The following is a 19,253-nucleotide window of genomic DNA, read 5'->3' as shown; positions in this document are numbered from 1 at the left end:
GGGAAATTAAGGCACTTTCTAAATAAACAGGATTCTGAGAAATTAATTCATGCATTTATTTCTAGTAGGATTGACTACTGCAATGCTGTGTTCACTGGATGTTCAAACTGTTCTTTAAACTGCTAGTTAATCCAAAATGCTGCTGCAAGAATTATTACAAGAACAAGAAAATACGAACACATAACTCAAATTCTTAAATCCTTACACTGGCTCTTGGTTAAGTTTAGGGCAGATTTCAAAATCTTCCTTTTAACATATAAAGCATTAAATGGCCGAAGTCTGGCTTACTTGTCTGAACTTATCATGACTTACAAACCTGAGCGCACATTAAGATCTCAAGATGCCGGTCTGCTTATGATTCCAAGAATTAATAAAATAAGAGTAGGAGGTCGAGCTTTTAGTTACAGGACCCCTAAACTGTGGAGTGGTCTGCCTGCTACTATAAGAGATGCCCCGTCACTCTCAGAATGAAGACACACGACTTCAGTTTAGCACACCCTGCCTAGAGCTGCTGATTAACTGTACAGACAGCATTTCTGTTGTTAGTCATTAACACTAAAACATAAGTAACACGACAGTTAGAATTTACTACTAACCCTCACCTGTTCTGTTTCTCTTCTCGGTACTCAAATGTGGCACTTGGTGCCACGGCCCACCTGCCAAGTTGTTTTGCCTGCCCAAGGTAAAGTCGTCCCTGATGGAGGATCACAGGAATCGTGGGAAAGAGGGGTCCTTTCATCGGATTAGCGCTATTTCAGCTGTGGAATGCACAAATGGGGGAGGCAGCTTGATGACCGAGGTCTCCAGGACTCTAAACAAATCCAAATCATATTATCTATTGTTAAATTCTACTCCATACTTCTAAAATTGTTATTTTTATACTGTATTGAGGATTTGTTCTGTTCTGTGTATTGTATTGTATTGACCCCCTTCTTTTTTGACACCCACTGCACGCCCAGCCTACCTGGAAAGGGGTCTCTCTTTGAACTGCCTTTCCTGAGGTTCCTTCCATTTTTTTGGGAGTTTTTTTCTTGTCTTCTTAGAGAGTCAAGGTTGGGGGGCCGTCAAGAGGCAGGGCCCATTAAAGCCCACTGCAGCACTTCTTGTGTGATTTTGGGCTATACAAAAAATAAATTGTATTGTATTGTATTGTATGGGATCCCATACCATGAAACAGTCCAGCAAATCTGCTTTAGATTAGATTAGATAATATTTTTATTAATCTCATGGGGGATTTCAAATGCATACAGCAGCAGAAACATAAAAAACAAGAATACAGACTCATCATCATCATCATCATCGGTCGGCTGCTCATGCGAGTATCACTACGTGATGGTGCTTGTGCAGGCGAGAATGATCTTCCGCCACGCAACCCGGACCTGGGCCACCTTTTCGATCTCTGTCACAGTCATTCTCTCGTTGCAGATAGAATTGGAGAGGTACTGGGCATATGTGATCGCGGGCCTTCCACGTTTGGCCTTGCCTAGTTATACTGGCGGGACATACAATGCGTATTTCCTGATTAATTCATCTGGTGGACGACGAAGCATGTGGCCCACCCATGTCAGTTGATGCTGTAGGACTGTAGTTGATAGTGGTTGTTGTTCGACACGGGCGTAGATTTCCGAGACAGATATGTGATCGATTCGCTTGATGTTGAGGATTACTCGATAGCAGTTGGTTGCAAAACTATCGAGAGTGTTTTTGAGCTGGTTTGTTATGACTCACAGAAAAGATAATACAGCCAATCAATCAATCAATAAATGTGTATTGTGCATCCATCCATCCATTATCCAACCCGCTATATCCTAACTACTGGGTCACGGGGGTCTGCTAGAGCCAATCCCAGCCAACACAGGGTGCAAGGCAGGAAACAAACCCCGGGCAGGGCGCCAGCCCACCGCAGGGCACACACACCCACACACCAGGGACAATTTAGGATCGTCAATACACCTAACCTGCATGTCTTTGGACCATGGGAGGAAACCCACGCAGACACAGGGAGAACATGCAAACTCCACGCTATATCGTAGCTACAGGGTCACAGGGGTCCACTGGAACCAATCCCAGCCAACAGATATTTCGAAATAAACGTAAAGAGTATATCAGATGGAAGCATTGAATCGCCTGATAACAGTGGGCAGAAAAGACCCCCAAGAGTGTGGTAGAATGAACCTGTGGCTAAAAGTGCTCCAAGAAAGCGCCTCCTAGAGGGGATTTTTCATGATGGCATCCAATTTTTCCAATCATCCTCTTTTCCACAAAAGCTTCCAGTGTGTCCAGGGTTCGCAGGCATTTCTGATAAGTTTGTTCAGGCGTTGTGCTTCTTTTCTGCTCAGGTTGCTTTACTAGGAGACTGCAGTGTAAAACAGCACACACTGGGCTACTATGGACTGGTCGAACATTCCCAGCAAGTTGCCAAATGCATCAAGCGACCTGAGTCATCTTAGCAAGACCAGCCTGCTCTGGCCCTTCTTGTCCAGCGCCACTGTGTGGTCAGGCCATTCCAGTTTGTTGTTTATGTGAATCCCCCAGATATCTGTAGCCCTGCACCATTTCCACGTGAGTGGTCTATGAGGCTTTTGTGTAAGTCGGAAGTCCACCGCTAGTTTTTCTGTCTTGCTGATGGTGAGTTGCATGTTGTTGTCCCTGCACAAGAAGACAAAGTCCTCCACAAATCACTTGTACTCTGCGTCATTTCCATTATGAATGCAGCTTATGATGGCGGAGTCATCTGAACATTAGAACACTCTAGACGAGAGCAGGCCATTCAGCCCAACAAAGCTCGCCAGTCCTGTCCATTTATTTTTTCCAACAAAACATCAAGTCGAGTGAAACTTTCTGTAGATGGCAAGCACTGGTATTGTGCTGGAAGTCTGTTGCGTAGATGATTTGTCAGATGAAGAAACAAAATTGATTTTGTTTAAACCAACCCTGGTCTCCTTACTGTGAGGCAGCAGCGCTACCACTGCGCCACAGGGCCACCCTGCTTAGGGTAAATTCTTTGGAATGAGCTGACGCCTCTGCAATATATGACAGTAGAATCAGGTCGCTTTATGCATGTTAGGGGCTTAACTAGTTTATTGCATTTGTAAATTAAGATCAATCAATCAATCAACATTTATTTATATAGCACATATTCATGCAAAAAAATGTAGCTCAAAGTGCTTTACAAAATGAATAGAAAAATAGAAGACACAATAAAAAATAAACATAAGTCAACATTAATTAACATAGAATAAGAGTAAGGTCCGATGGCCAGGGTGGACAGAAAAACAAAAAAACTCCAAAAGCTGGAGAAAAAAAATAAAATCTGTAGGGGTTTCAGACCACGAGACCGCCCAGTCCCCTCTGGGCAATCTACCTAACATAAGTCAGACAGTCCTCTTTGTATTTAGGGTTGTCACGGAAGGACTTGATGATGATGGTCACGTAGACTTCTGACTTTCAGTCAATCTATGTTGGAGAATCATGATGCTTTGAGTAGGTGGTGGTGGCGCAGGCCGCCACCACAAAGAAGCCGGAAAAAAGAAACAGAAGAGAGAGTTGGGGTCAGTACGGATTTTAGAGCCACTATGAATAGTTATTGTGATTAATTGAACATACAGAGTATCAGTATTAAGTTAAAGTGAAGTTATGAGAAGGCCATGTTAAAGTAATGTGTTTTCAGCAGTGTTTTAAAGTGCTCCACTGTATTAGCCTGGCGAATTGCTATTGGCAGGCTATTCCAGATTTTGGGTGCATAACAGCAGAAGGCCGCCTCACCACTTCTTTTAAGTTTAGCTTTTGGAATTCTAAGGAGACACTCATTTGAAGATCTAAGGTTACGATTTGGAATATAATGTGTCAGGCATTCCGATATATAAGATGGAGCGAGATTATTTAAGGCTTTATAAACCATAAGCAGAATTTTAAAGTCAATCCTGAATGACACAGGCAACCAGTGTAGTGACATCAAAACTGGAGAAATGTGTTCGGATTTTCTTTTCCTAGTTAGGATTCTAGCAGCTGCATTCTGCACTCGTTGCAAGTGATTGATGTCTTTTTTGGGTAGTCCAGAGAGGAGTGCGTTACAGTAATCTAGTCGACTGAAAACAAAAGAATTAATTTCTCAGAATCTTTCAATGATATAAGAGGTTTAACTTTTGCTATGATATCTCATAGCAGAGAAAAAGGCACACAGTTACATATTTAGTTTAGGTACTGCAAAATGTATCCATTACTCATTAAGCATTATGTAGCAAAACCTTAGCATACACTTCTGTGGGTCTTCATAATAATAATAATTCTTTGCATTCATATAGTGCTTTTCTCACTACTCAACGCACTCAGCAATTGCAGGTTAAGGGCCTTGCTGAAGGGCCCAACAGAGCTGAGTCCCTTTTTTGGCATTTACGGGATTCGAACCGGCAACCTTCTGATTGCCAGTGCAGATCCCTAGCCTCAGAGCCACCACTCCGACCATCATAACAAGTTTCCAGCATCAGTGACATGTTTCTTCATCTCTGCAATGTCACCAGTTAACAAAACTTCACTTTGGAGTTGTCCGAGGTGGTTTAACTGTGATACGTTTCTCTTGATATTTTATATTTAGCGTCAGACCTGTGAATCCTTCATATTAACAAGTCATTTTACCAGGATGTCAATATGCCACAATGCACAGACATGCATGGCCCATCTACTGATGTTTTTTCATGTGTTATTAAGACCAAAAGAAATCCTTTTTTCAGTTACCCAAATTTAAACCTAGAAATGAATGTGCCTTTCTTTCATTCATTTGCTTATGTAGTTATTTACTTTGACTTCAAAAAAAATTATGTCGTAAAGCACTCTGAGGTAGCATGCAGATGAAAACAGCAAGAACCACAGGCCAAGTCTCTGAGCAGCCCATTTTGCCAAAAGCAAAACACTGTCTGCTTTGACAAAAGGATTCCCTACTGTTTTCTATAAAAGTCTTGGCTGCTGGCATGAAAAATTACATGAAAGTGTTCAATTGTGTTTCAAGAGGAAGAGAAAAAAAAAAACCAAGGGAGGCTAATTCTAAGGATGAGTGAGCAAGCCTTCTGAGCACGGCATACTTGTGACTTCAGCGCTTGCTTTATCTTTTTTCTTTTTTTTTCCGGGTCTTCTCAGTTCACATAAGCGGCTTTAGCAAGGTGACTTCAATACCTGAAATGTCCACGGAATGAAGGAATGGACTGGGTAGTTCATTTCTGTTTGCTTGTTTCTTAAACATCCATCCACGAATTTACTGAGCTAACATATTAAAATTTAGAATTATGGGTAGTGAAAGTTTATCTGAGCAGCACGAGGCACAAAACAAAACCAGTGCTGGATGGGATACACACACACACACTTACTCACGGCAGGCCTGAACAAACCTAAATAAACCCAACAAGCACACCTTTGAGGTGTAAGAGGAGAAGCGGACCTAAACGTCTCCACACAGATTCTGGTCAGCCCTGATCCGAACTCACCAGCATGGAGCTGCAAGACAGCAGTACTAGTTGTTGTGATGCAAAGCAATGTAATTTAGTGTTACTTTGGTGAGAGGCATTCATGTTTGCCCAACCCGGTTACGACTAATTTTACGACAGGATTTGGGGCATGTGTCTTAAACCAGTTTGATGAGTATTTCTCTGGTAAAGTCTTTCAAAACCTGCAAGGAAGCCAGGTTAGCTTAACATATGGTCTTGGTTTGTGGGGGTGGTAGGTGTTAAGATGTTCTATTTCCCCCATTGGTCTGAGGTATGGATGTTTGGAATTGGCTTGTCTCAAAGGCCTTTAAGTACCATGATGTCCTATTGGCTGTAGGGGTTGGACAGAAAACCCATAAATTTGCTTGCTCAACCACATTCTCTCTCTCTCTTACTAACCAACATATGATGAAAGAAGCACCTCTCTTGCTAACCTGTGATGATGTAGAAGTATCTTTCTCTTGCTAACAACTGAACAAGACCATCACACCATGAACTGAAGACAATGAAGAGCACAGCTTCAGCCATATTGAGACAGGCTTGAGGCCTGTTCTGAAGAAAGCTGAGCACCAATGATGCCTTACCTAGAGACATTTTAAGTAACTATAAGTCTGTGTGCCACCTGAGTTACACATCACCATTTTATCAGGTTGTATGGTTGCCAATATTCAAATGTACTTTGCATTTTGTTATTATTTATGAATATTATCAGTAATACATTATTTTATGTGTAACTTAACTCCTGCTTGTCTTTTTACTAATCTAATTGCCTGAGGTTATAGATATAGAAGGGAAGGTGGGGATAAGTTATATACAGTGGTAAGTCTGTGAGATTAGGCATTCTAAGGCTACATATTAATAATACAATAGGGGAAAGTAGAGCAAAATATATTACTCTACCAAGATAAAACACTAGTCATTATGTTACAACCCCAATGTTTATTTTCTGTTTAATTTGTCGTTTCTGTCATTTCTGAATTATCCATGTGTTTCTTGTGTGGTAGAAATGTAACATTCGATTAAAGAACGAAACATCCTCTAACAGGACAAATCAGTTAATCAGGCAGGAGAAACCTGTTCATGGTATCTTTTAATTACTCCTCGGCCAAATGCCTTAGAGGGAGCGTTCTTCAAAAGCAGTCTGTTATAGCAAGGTCAGAATGATCAGAGAAACAAAAAATCGAGGTTCATTTTCAGTGCAGGATTTACGTATAAGCTACACAAGCTATAGCTTAGGGCCCCCGCCTTCTTGGGGGCCCCCAAAACAAATCATATTTGGCACTTACATAGACTATCTGGACTTATAAAGGGCCCCATGTCTCAAATAGCTTAGGGCCTTATCAAGTCTAAATCCGGCCCTGTTCATTTTATAAACTAACTAGCAGATTACCCAGTGGCTTCGCTCACTGAGCGGAAGGGAAAATAAATAAAATGCAGAATCTGGAGGAATTTGTTGCTCAATCAATCAATCAACATTTATTTATATAGCACATATTCATACAAAAAAATGTAGCTCAAAGTGCTTTACAAAATGAATAGAAAAATAGAAGACACAATAAAAAATAAACATAAGTCAACATTAATTAACATAGAATAAGTAAGGTCTGATGGCCAGGGTGGACAGAAAAAACAAAAAAAAACTCCAAAAGCTGGAGAAAAAAAATAAAATCTGTGGGGTTCCAGACCAAGAGACCACCCAGTCCCCTCTGAGCAATCAACCTCACATAAGTCAAACAGTCCTCTTTGTATTTAGGGTTTTCATGGAAGGACCTGATGATGATGGTCACGTAGACTTCTGGCTTTCAGTCCATCAATGTTGGTGCATCATGATGCTTTGAGTAGGTGGTGGTGGCGCAGGCCGCCACCACAAAGAAACCGGAAAAAGAAACAGAAGAGAGAGTTGGGGTCAGTACGGATTTTAGAGCCACTATGAATAGTTATTATGATGAATTGGACCTACAGAGTATCAGTATTAAGTTAAAATGAAGTTATAAAAAGGCCATGTTAAAGTAATGTGTTTTCAGCAGTGTTTTAAAGTGCTCTACTGTATTTGCCTGGCGAATTCCTATTGGCAGGCTATTCCAGATTTTAGGTGCATAACAGCAGAAGGCCGCCTGACCACTTCTTTTAAGTTTAGCTTTTGGAATTATAAGGAGACACTCATTTGAAGATCTAAGGTTACGATTTGAAATATAATGTGTCAGGCATTCCGATATATAAGATGGAGCGCGATTATTTAAGTCTTTATAAACCATAAGCAGTAATCCTGAATGACACAGGTAACCAGTGTAGTGACATTAAAACTGGAGAAATGTGCTCGCATCAGGCAACTGATGCCTGTGTGACGTGGTAGCCTGTGAAGACTGCGTTCGGGTGTTTGTGAGGCCCTCAATTGTGATTGTCGTATACGTTGATCAGTGAGCCTTCTCTCTCGATCTGCTTCTGTCTCACTTTCTCTGTGTAACCTGACTCTTTTTGTTGATGTTGACAGTTCCTGAAGTTCCCCAATACATTTTTTTTGGGGGATTTGCCCCAGTATTTTAAATGTCGGCATAAACCTAGACTGTTCAGTAGGAGCCGTGCTGCCAAATGGTGTCATCTGAAAATACAAATTGTATTTCATAATGTTCTGTAGAAAATGAGTTGAATGTGGATTTGCGCCAGAAATAAGAGACAACAATGGTACAGGTGGATGGCTTAAAGGTGTTAATTTCACATTGCCGTCTGAGCAACACATCCTACGTGATTCAAATTTAAACCGCGCCTCCCAGCGTCTACTTTGTTCTTACGACCCGTTGCCGTTGAAGGCGGTTTATAGCTCGGCGCAGTTAAAAAGTGGAAAAAAGCAAAGCTGTTTTCTTCATGTCTTCCACTATCAAGTACTGGGAATTAAAAAAAAAAGTTACAATGTAGCAGATTTGTCTGTCTCTAAGCACTGGAGTCCAGAGAGGAGGGCTGGGAGAGGACGACGCGGCGCGCACTTCTATGGGATAGATCGGCGTGTTTCTGTTTACTTTTCAATATCAGTAAGTTGGGGCGCTCTTCTATGGGATAGATTGGCGTGTTTCTCTGTACTTGTTTTCACTAAGTGATTAGTAAACCGTGCCTCCCAGCGTCCACTTTATTGTTACGACCCGTCGCCACTGAAGGCGGTTTACAGCTCGGTGCAGTTAAAAAGTGTAAAGACGCAAAGCTGTTTTCTTCATCTATTCTACTATCAAGTTCTGGGAATTAAAAAAAAGTTACAATGTGGTAGTTTTGTCTGTCTCTCAGCGGTGGAGTCCAAAGCAGAGGGCTGGGAGAGGTCGACGCGGGGCACACTACGTAATACGTAATTTCCATATGGGGTGGTCATACGTAATTTCCGTTTCAAACGCGAAAAGAATTTTATATATATATGGTTAGCCGTCCCCAACAGCCCTGCCCGCGCAGAAGTGAAACAGGACAGTGAGGAGGGCCCTGGCTGGATCCCCACTTTTGACGTCACGCTTCCCCATCCCCTTGGCCCACAGCTTCTGTCTCGGATTAGCGTGAATAAATCGCTCCTGCAAGCGAACTCTGATTCTTAGCGCGATGTGAGAGGTCGCAAAATCAACCGGAATGTTCAAGCAAATTCTAGAAAAAAAGTCGATCTAAATCTGTTAAGTAGTTCTTTCGTTCAAAGTCAAAGTGAACTTTATTGTCATCTCAACCAATTTACAAGTAGATGAAATTGCGAAGCTCAGGGTCCACAGTGTAACAACATGAAGTGCAAATAATAAATTAAAAATAGATTTAAAATTAAAATTTCAATTCGCTAGATAAGTGGATATAAGATACGTCCTGAGACTGACACGTGAGTGAGGAGGGCCCCACACTCTCCCTTCAGCCCACTGCATGTATCTCGGAAGCTGTGCAAATACATCGGTACTGCAAGTGAACAATGATACACAGCACAATGAGAGAAGTCACAAAATCAACCAGAATGTTCAAGCAAATGATAGAAAAAGACCCGATCTAAATCGGTTAAGTAGTTCTCTCGTTCACTAGCTAAGCGGATGTAAGATACGCCCTGAGACTGACACGTGAGTGAGGAGGGCCCCGCCCCCCTCCCCGTAGCCCAAAGAGTCTCTCTCGGATTCGTGCAAATAAATCGGTACTGCAAGTGAACTATGATACACAGCACAATGAGAGAAGTCACAAAATCAACCAGAATGTTCAAACAAATGATAGAAAAAGACACCCAATCTAAATCCATTAAGTACTTCTCTTGTGAAAAGCGGACAGACAGACAGACAGACGGATTTTATATATATATATATATATATATATATATATATATATATATTTAGAGGTTGAAATTACAATCAATGTACAAATTTACTCTGGTTGGTTCGTTGGTTTACACCCATATGACTTATATAAAATAAAAGTCTATTATATTATATTCTAGGTCTTATGCCTCTTGAGATGAGCTACCATCCTTGACATTTTTGTACGTATAACAACTGAATACTCTGGTTGTTTTACAGGACATCTGCTGATTTCTTAGTCATCTTTCAGTACATTTTGTTGTTCACTTGACCTTTATCTGATTTTCCAACATTTATTAACCCTTTATGCTATTTCTTTAAGGTGAACGCTGTGTTACCTTAAAAGTATTCATTCACATTTGTTTTTATGTATTTTTTATTAATATTGTTATGTCATATCATTTTTATAACCTGCTTAGTCCAGTGGCAGAGGGGCGGAATGGTGACTCTGAGGATAGGGATCTCCACTGGCAATCGGAAGTTTGTCGGTTCGAATCCCGTAAATGCCAAAAGGGACTCTGCTCTGTTGGGCCCTTAACCTGCAATTGCTTTGTCCTGGTTATGACGTTAATCTGCATCCATCGCTGCGTGTAGGCCCTTCAACCTGCAGGGAAAAACTTGGGGGTCGGTGGCAGAATAAAAAACCTCACACTGTTCCACTCCATCTGTGTGGTGCTGAGGTGTCACCTGTTGCATGGCTGCACTCGGGTCCTAATCTGGGATCCTGAGTTGGTTTGTCATCAGCACCTGCTTCTAACCTCCTCCTCCTCCTCCTTCTTAGTCCAGCAGACACTTGGAGAACATGCAAACTCCACACAGGGAGTACCTGAAACGTGAATTCTGGTCTCTTTCCTACAAGGCAGCAGCATTACCACTGTGCCACCTTGCCACCTTCTTTATTTGCTATCAAGTATTTGCAGAGCCTTCAGAAAGTATTCAGACCCCGTCACTTTTTTCACATTTCATTATTAAAACATTAGAATAATCTTACACGAGAACAGGCCATTCAGCTCAACAAAGCTTGTCAGTCTTATCCACTTAGTTCTTCCAAAATAACATCAAGTTGAGTTCTGAGGGTCCCTAAAGTCCTACTGTCCACCTCACTACTTGGTCACTTATTCAATGTGTCTGTGGTTCCCTCTGTTTAATGTTTGTGTGAAATTTACCCTTAACAAGTTTCCAACTCTGTCCCCGTGTTCTTGATGAACTCATTTTAATGTCTCGACCCACTGGACTAATTCCCTTCATAATTTTAATCATTTCAGTCAGGTCACCTCTTAATCTCCTAGGAGGCTCAGCTCTTTGAATCTCTCCTCACAATTCATCCCCTGTAGCCCTGGAGTCAGCCTTGTCGCTCTTCTCTGGACCTTTTCTTGTGCTGTTATGTCCTTTTTGTAGCCTGGAGACCAAAACTGCACCCAGTACTCCAGATGAGGCCTCACCAGTGTGTTATAAAGTTTCAGCATAACCTCCTGTGCCTTGTACTCTACGCATCAAGACGCTATATAACCTGCCATTCTGTCAACCTTCTTAATGGATTCTGAACACTATCAGGAAGTTGATAGCATAGAGTCCACTACGACTCTCATAAGGTGTACTCTCAATTTTCAGACCTCCCATTGTGTATTCAAACCTCACATTTTTACTTCCCACATGTAATCCTTTACATCTGTTGATATTAAATTTCATCTGCAAACAAATCTGCCAGAGCCTGTCTGCTGTCCAAGTCCCTCCATGATGATTCAATGGATCTGAGATTATCCACCAATCCACCTAGATTGGTATCATCTGCCAATTTAACCAGCTTGTTATTTATATTCCTGTCCAAATTGTGTATATGCATTAAAAATATCAGCAGTCCAAGCATTGACCCCTGCGGGACACCACTCTTAATGTCAGTCAATTCGGATGAGGTTCCTTACACCATCACCCTCTGTTTCATGTGTCTGAGCCAATTCTTTACCCATCCACACACCACAACCATGAGCATCCACTTCGCATGCTGGACCTTATCAAATGTGCAGCCTTATGCTGAAATCATTTAAATTTGTTTCTTTCTCCCATTAAACAACACTCAAAGACCCAGAATGAGAAAGTAAAATGAGGATTTCAGAACATTTTTACAAAATTATTAGAAATAAAAACTGACACAAGTGTTCAGACCCTTTACTGAGACACTTTGAAATTTGTCTCATCGTTGAGATGTTTTCACAACTTGTTTTGGAGCCCACCTGTGATCCTTTCAACGGACCTCACATTAGAAAAGGCAAACATCTGTGACTAGAAGTTCCCACAGTTGAGCAAAACCCAATCCATGAGGTGAAAGAAATTTCCTGCAAAGCTTAGAGACAGGATTGTATCGAGGCCACAGAAACAATTTTGCTACATTGTAGGTTACCTTGAGCACAGTGGTCTCCAAAATTGATGGAAAATGTTTAGAACAACCACAACTCTTCCTGGGCGGCACGGTGGCGCAGTGCCTCACAGTTAGGAGACCTGGGTTCACTTCCCGGGTCCTCCCTGCGTGGAGTTTGCATGTTCTCCCCGTGTCTGCGTGGGTTTCCACCAGGTGCTCCGGTTTCCTCCCACAGTCCAAAGACATACAGGTTAGGTGGATTAGCGATTCTAAATTGGCCCTACTGTGTGCTTGGTGTGTGGGTGTGTTTGTGTGTGTTCTGTGGTGGGTTGGCACCCTGCCCAGGATTGGTTCCTGCCTTGTGCCCTGTGTTGGCTGGGATTGGCTCCAGCAGACCCCCATGACCCTGTGTTCGGATTCAGCGGGTTGGAAAATGGATGGATGGATGGACAACTCTTCCTAGGGCTGACCATCCGACCAAACTGAGCAATCATGGGAGAAGACCCTTGGTAAGAGAGGTGACCAAGAACCCAGTGGTCACTCCAACTGAGCTTTAGAGAACCTGTGTGGAAATGGCAGAAACTTCAAGGAGAATAACCATCACTGTAACACTCCATCAATCCTGGGCTTTAATCTCCAGATGACACATTAAAGCCCACCTGGACTCTAAAGAATATGAGAAACAAAAGACACTTTGCTCTGATGAATGCAAGATTGAGATGTTTGGCCGCAGTTCTAAACGTCATATCTGGAGGAACCTACAGTATGCCCCACTGAACACCTACACAATACACTGGTGATGGTGGTGGCGTCTTGCTGTGGGGTTGTTTTTCAGATTGAGAATTGAGAGACTTGACAGGTTAGAGAAAATGCTGAATGAGGAATTGTCCTTAATGAAAACCTGCTGCAGAACCATCTGGACCTCATACTGGGTTGACAGTTCCAATAAGACAAAGCAAAGATAACACAGGAGTGGCTTAGGGACAACTCTGGGAATGTTCTTGAGTAGCCAAAGTGGAGCCTGCATTTGAACCCAATGGGCATCTTTGGAATTACCTGAAAATAGCTGCCCACCAACAGTCTCCCTCCAACATGACAGAGCTTGAGGGGACAAATCCAGGTGTGCAAAGCTTCTCACATCAGACCCAAGAAGCCTCCAGGCTGTAATGGCTGCCAAAGGGGCATCCACATAGTACTGAGTAAAGGGTATGAAAACTTGAGTCAATGTGAGTTTTTTTTATTTTTGATAAATTTGCAAAAGTTTCTATAAGTCTGTTTTGCTGTCATTCTGGGGTATTGAATGTGGTTTTCTAAAAAAAAAAATGAATTTACATAATTGTAGCTTAATTTAAGGCTGCAACATGAAAAAAAAAGCATTAAAAGTAAAGGGATCTGAATACACTGTATGTAATGTGTGTCATAAAACGAATTGTTAACAAAGAAGAGATTTACCTTAACTCAACCAGGCCACAAATACCATCTGCTGGCTTCAGCCAGAGCAGGCCCTAACAATAGAGAGCTGGCAAAAACAATTTGAAATGTCTGCAATTCTATCAAAAACCCAAACAAGAGAGAGAATAACCGTCAACCCCAGCTTGTAAACAGAAACGGCAACAGAAAAAAAACTTCAGAATGATTTATGCACAATGTTGTCTGCATGTTGATCTGGCAAAATTTTATATTTGATGGGCAGGAAACAAACCCTGGGCAGGGCAGCCCACCGCAGGGCATACATGCACACACACACCAAGCACACACTATCAACAATTTTGGATTGCCAATGCACCTAACCTGCATGTCTTTGGACTGTGGGACAAAACCAGAATATCATAAAAACCAGTAAATCCAAAACAGTAAAATCAATACTCACGGGTCTTCACAGTGAGCAAAAATGACCTCCTGCTCCTGAGCCTTCTCAAATGACTTAAATAGCCAGAGGAAGGGCTCAGGAGTGGTGATGTCACGATGGCCCCACCTCATTAGGCGCCATCGCACAAGTAGTCACGAAGAACAAGTAAAAGTGTTACATAAAAAAGTACATAATTAATATTATGGAAAATATGTAAAAATATGACAACAGCAACATTTATTTATATAGCACATTTTCATACAAACAATGTAGCTCAAAGTGCTTTACATGATGAAGAAAGAGAAAAAAGACAAAATAAATAAAAATTATAATAAAGGAACTCTAATTAACATAGAAAAAAAAGTAAGGTCCGATGGCCAGAGAGAACAGAAAAAACAAAACAAATACTCCAGACGGCTGGAGAAAAAAATAAAATCTGCAGGGTTTCCAGGCCACGAGACCACCCAGCCAGCCCCCACTAGGCATTCTACCTAATATAAATGACCTCAATCAGTCCTTACGATATACAGGATTCACATGGAAGAACTTGATGATGACGGTCATGTGGACTTCTGGCCTTTAATCCATCAATGGAGGGACATCACGGTGCTTTGATCAGGTGGTGGTGGCGCAGATCACCACCCCAGAAAACTGGAAAAGAACAAAAGAGAAAGTAGGGGTTAGTACGGATTTTGGAGCCACCATGAATAATAATGATAATTAATTGAATATACAGAGCATCAGGATTAAACTAAAATGAAGTTATGAGAAAGCCATGTTAAAGTAATGTGTTTTTAGCAGGGTTTTAAAGTACTCCACCGTATTAGCCTGGCGAATTCCTATCGGCAAGCTAGTCCAGATTTTAGGTGCATAACAACAGAAGGCCACCTCACCACTTCTTTTAAGTTTAGCTTTTGGAATTCTAAGCAGACACTCATTTGAAGATCTAAGGCTACGATTTGGAATATAACGTGTCAGACATTCCGATATATAAGATGGAGCGAGATTATTGAAGGCTTTGTAAACCATAAGCAGTATTTTAAAGTCAGTTCTAAATGACACAGGTAACCAGTGTAGTGACATCAGAACTGGTGTGATGTGCTCGGATTTTCTTTTCCTAGTTAGGATTCTAGCAGTCCTGAGAGGAGTGCGTTACAGTAATCTAGTCGACTGAAAACAAACGCGTGAACTAATTTCTCAGCATTTTGAAATGTTATAAGAGGTCTAACTTTTGCTATATTTCTTAGGTGAATAAAATGTTGTCCTAGTGGTCTGATTAATATGTGATTTAAAATTCAGGTCAGAGTCAATAGTCACCACTAAATTTCTTACCTCCGTTTTGACTTTTAATCCTAATGCATCGTTTATTTCTAATAACCTCATTATATCCATTATTTCTAATCACTAAAATTTCTGTTTTCTCTTTATTTAGTTTGAGAAAATTACTACTCATCGATTTGGAAACACAAGTAAGACATTGTGTCAGTGAATCAACAGTGTCGGGGTCATCAGGTGCTATTGATAAATACAGTTGTGTGTCATCAGCATAGCTGTGGTAACTTATATGACACATAATAACTTAAAACAAACACACATTCATGCATATCATATGTGAGTATTTTACATGCATGGATTCAACCAGCCACGGATTGAAAATATTAGACAAAAAAAAAAGTCAATTTAAGGCAACTATATTATGATACTGTGGCTAGTTTCCAGAATTTTACACCATCAAGAGCTCCTCATACCGTTCTGGGCTCCCTGTCTTTACATCATGAAGATGAGGAGGAGCAGCGAATTGTGACAATGGTTTCAACAACATCTGCATCCAGGTAGGTGCCAGTTCTGAGAGCTATGCCAGTGCTTCATTTCACAAAAGAATAGAAAACATTCTCTGTTGACTCACCCGTTTAAAAATCATCTAGGCAGTTAACACGGTGTGATTTGGCTCTGCTATAGCAAATTAGTGCAAAGCTGGAACGTTAAAAAAGAAAAGTGCGCAGAGTGTTCCCTTAGCTCCCTAGTCATCTGGATATGGCACTCATGTGCAAGCGAGGCAGCACACATTATGCTTCCCTTGTAATAGCAGAAGAGACATTAGACAGACCTCTGAGCATTAATGGAAAACAATAAAAAGAGGTTAAAAAAAATGTGCTTGGCCCTCATTCAGAACGCCACAGGATTTAAAAATGACTAAACTTCACATTGTGTTTCTCTTATTTATTCTTTATGCAAATTGTCCCTGAGTGGAACCCATTAAGATCACCACATGGTTCAGGGAGGTTCCCTCTCTGAGGCATCAAATCAATGCTGCAGCATAATGCCATATTGGCACACCACGGTGAAGTCATTTACATTTTGAAAAGTGAAAATACCCTTTTTATAGCACTTTATGATATGGCGGAAAGGGTTACGTTCTTTATTTTCCCCAAAACTAAACCAGTGGCTTATGTTTTATAGATAATATGAGAGAAAATGAAGAATATAAACTCTAAAAGTGTAGCTGGTGTGTTTTATTCCTTTTCTCATTTTATGCTGTCACTGTAGACTGTGACTAATGTATTGGAAAAAACACAGCTAATCAATATAAACCAATATAACAAATAATCAATGTAAACCACTATAACAAGTAATCAATATAAATCGATGGAGCTTCATCTTCTTCTTTTAAATTCTTAAAATCTACATTTCATTATGAGGGTGATCCTAACTCCCCCGAAATCTATGATAGAATAAACGTCAGTGTAGTGATTGTGAGGTTGAGAACACTGATTTTGGGGAACCATTCTCCAATCCTATGAACCTGAAGATTCTCCAAAAGCAAGAATTTTGACAGTCATTGTGATTGTGATGTTAGCCTCTGTCCCGTTACTCAGGTTGTCTCCTGTATGTTTATTCCACTCAATCTGCATGACAAGTACAATGATTAGAGCAGGTGACGTGAGTTCAAAATGATTCCAGGTCGCACAAGTAGTGACGAGCAAATCAGCATTTCGCAACCTGTTTCCCGATACTGACCCAAAAGTCCATTGTGCAGAAGACTTTGCATTAGTGAAACTCACTAAGCAAAGTTTTAAGGTGGAAAATAAAGAAGACTACCTTCTAAAGCGTTGTTCATATTCATTCATATTCTTTATTTTTTTGTAATTTGTTGTTTTTTTCTTTTTACATATTTTTCTTTAACCACTTTTAAAACATGTAGAGCTGCATATCTTGTCTGAAAATGTGCTACAGAAATGCATTTTGTTGCTGTTGTTCACTTTTTTTTTATTATTTCCTGTATTCTTTTCCACAACTGCGTATTGAAAATAGTCCCCTGCAGACCAAAGTCAAAGCGAACTTTATTGTCGTCTCAACCAATATACAAGTATACAGAAAGACGAAATTGTGAAGCTCAGGGTCCACAGTGTAACAACATGAAGTGCAAATAATAAATTAAAAATAGATTTAAAATTAAAATTTCAATTCGCTAGATAAGTGGATATAAGATATGTCCTGAGACTGATGCGTGAGTGAGGAGGGCCCCACACTCTCCCTTCAGCCCACTGCGTGCCTCTCGGAATTTGTGCAAATACATCGTTACTGCAAGCGAACTATGATACATAGCACAATGAGAGAAGTCACAAAATCAACCAGAATGTTCAAACAAATGATAGAAAAAGACCCGATCTAAATCGGTTAAGTAATTCTCTCGTTCGCTAGCTAAGCGGATGTAAGATACGCCCTGAGACTGACACGTGAGTGAGGAGGGCCCCACCCCCCCTCCCTGTAGCCCAATGAATCTCTCTCGGATTCGTGTAAATAATTTAAACTTAAAATTAAAACACAAACAAGACAAGACATTGCACAAAGACAAGACAAAGAAGTAGCAGCAGTATTGACGTGTAGTAAGCAAAATGAACATTGATGCAATGTATGGTATTTGCAATCTAGTTACATAAATAAAGTCAACAGATACTGTATGTAATATAATAAATAAATAAAAGATATAGATAATACAGAATTCAGACAAATAAAATTTATTCTGTTTTGTCGTTTATATGACCACAGAGGAGCGTGATACATTTTTAGGAGTGTTAACATATAATGTGCAAAGCACCTATTGCAGTAGACCAAGACTGTCTGTCTATCCACATGTATGAACTTGGCCACCCTCGTGGACTAATTTTGTTGGAATGTGACATGCTTATACTGCAAAGAAATTTTTTGAGACAGTTCAGTTTTCGTTGGGATATATTGAACAGATCACATTGAGCACAGTTGCAGAATTTCCCATTGAAAAGCACTGGCGAATTTGCAAACTCATCTAACTTAAAATGAAGAAACATTCTGTGTCACTTCAGCTACAGATTAGTTTACTGTGTCAATTTTATCTTGACAGCAGTTATACCAACTTGTATATTTTGTATATTTTGCTATGTTTCACCTCCAATAGCTGCTACTGACTGCAAACAGATCCCCAATACAAGTTAAAGAATCACTAGCAGACTTCATGTGAAAATTGGAAATCTCTGTCACCTTCTGTTTGAATGTTCAGCCTGTTACCTGAGCTTCTGTGGCTTGAGCACAAGTAGAAGAGATCAACAGCATCAGCTTCTCAGAACTCCTGATGCTTTAACTTGTAACAGGTAAGATTATTTTCCTAACTGTTAAAGTATTAAAGCCAAATAGTCAAATAAATAGTTCTCTCTCTATCTCTATATATATCTATACTAATAAAAGGCAAAGCCCACACTGACTGACTGACTGACTGACTGACTGACTGACTCACTCACTCACTCACTCACTGACTCATCACTAATTCTCCAACTTCCCGTGTAGGTAGAAGGCTGAAATTTGGCAGGCTTATTCCTTACAGCTCACTTACAAAGGTTAAGCGGGTTTCATTTCGAAATTCTACGCGTAACAGTCATAACGGTCAACAATGTCCGCCAGGTTGAACTTTCTTATTCGTGAGCCCATCTTCACGAAATTTGGTAGGCGACTTCCCTGCGCTAACCGAACCCAATGTATGTACTTATTTCGGTGGTATGATGCCACTGTCGGCCGCCATATTGAAGTTTCTAATGTCACTAATTCTCCAACTTCCGTGTAGGTAGAAGGCTGAAATTTGGTACTTATTTCGATGGTATGATGCCACTGTCGGCCGCCATATTGAACTTTTCAACGGTCTTTGTTACTTAAGGGCCCATTTTCAAGAAATTTGGTACGCGGGTTCCCAACGCTAACTGAATCCTACTTACGTACATATATACGTCCATAGCCTGCAGTTCGGTTGC

The sequence above is a fragment of the Polypterus senegalus genome, chromosome 7, assembly GCF_016835505.1.
Source record: "Polypterus senegalus isolate Bchr_013 chromosome 7, ASM1683550v1, whole genome shotgun sequence".
NCBI lineage: Eukaryota > Metazoa > Chordata > Cladistia > Polypteriformes > Polypteridae > Polypterus > Polypterus senegalus.
Note: the sequence above shows the minus strand (reverse complement) of the source record.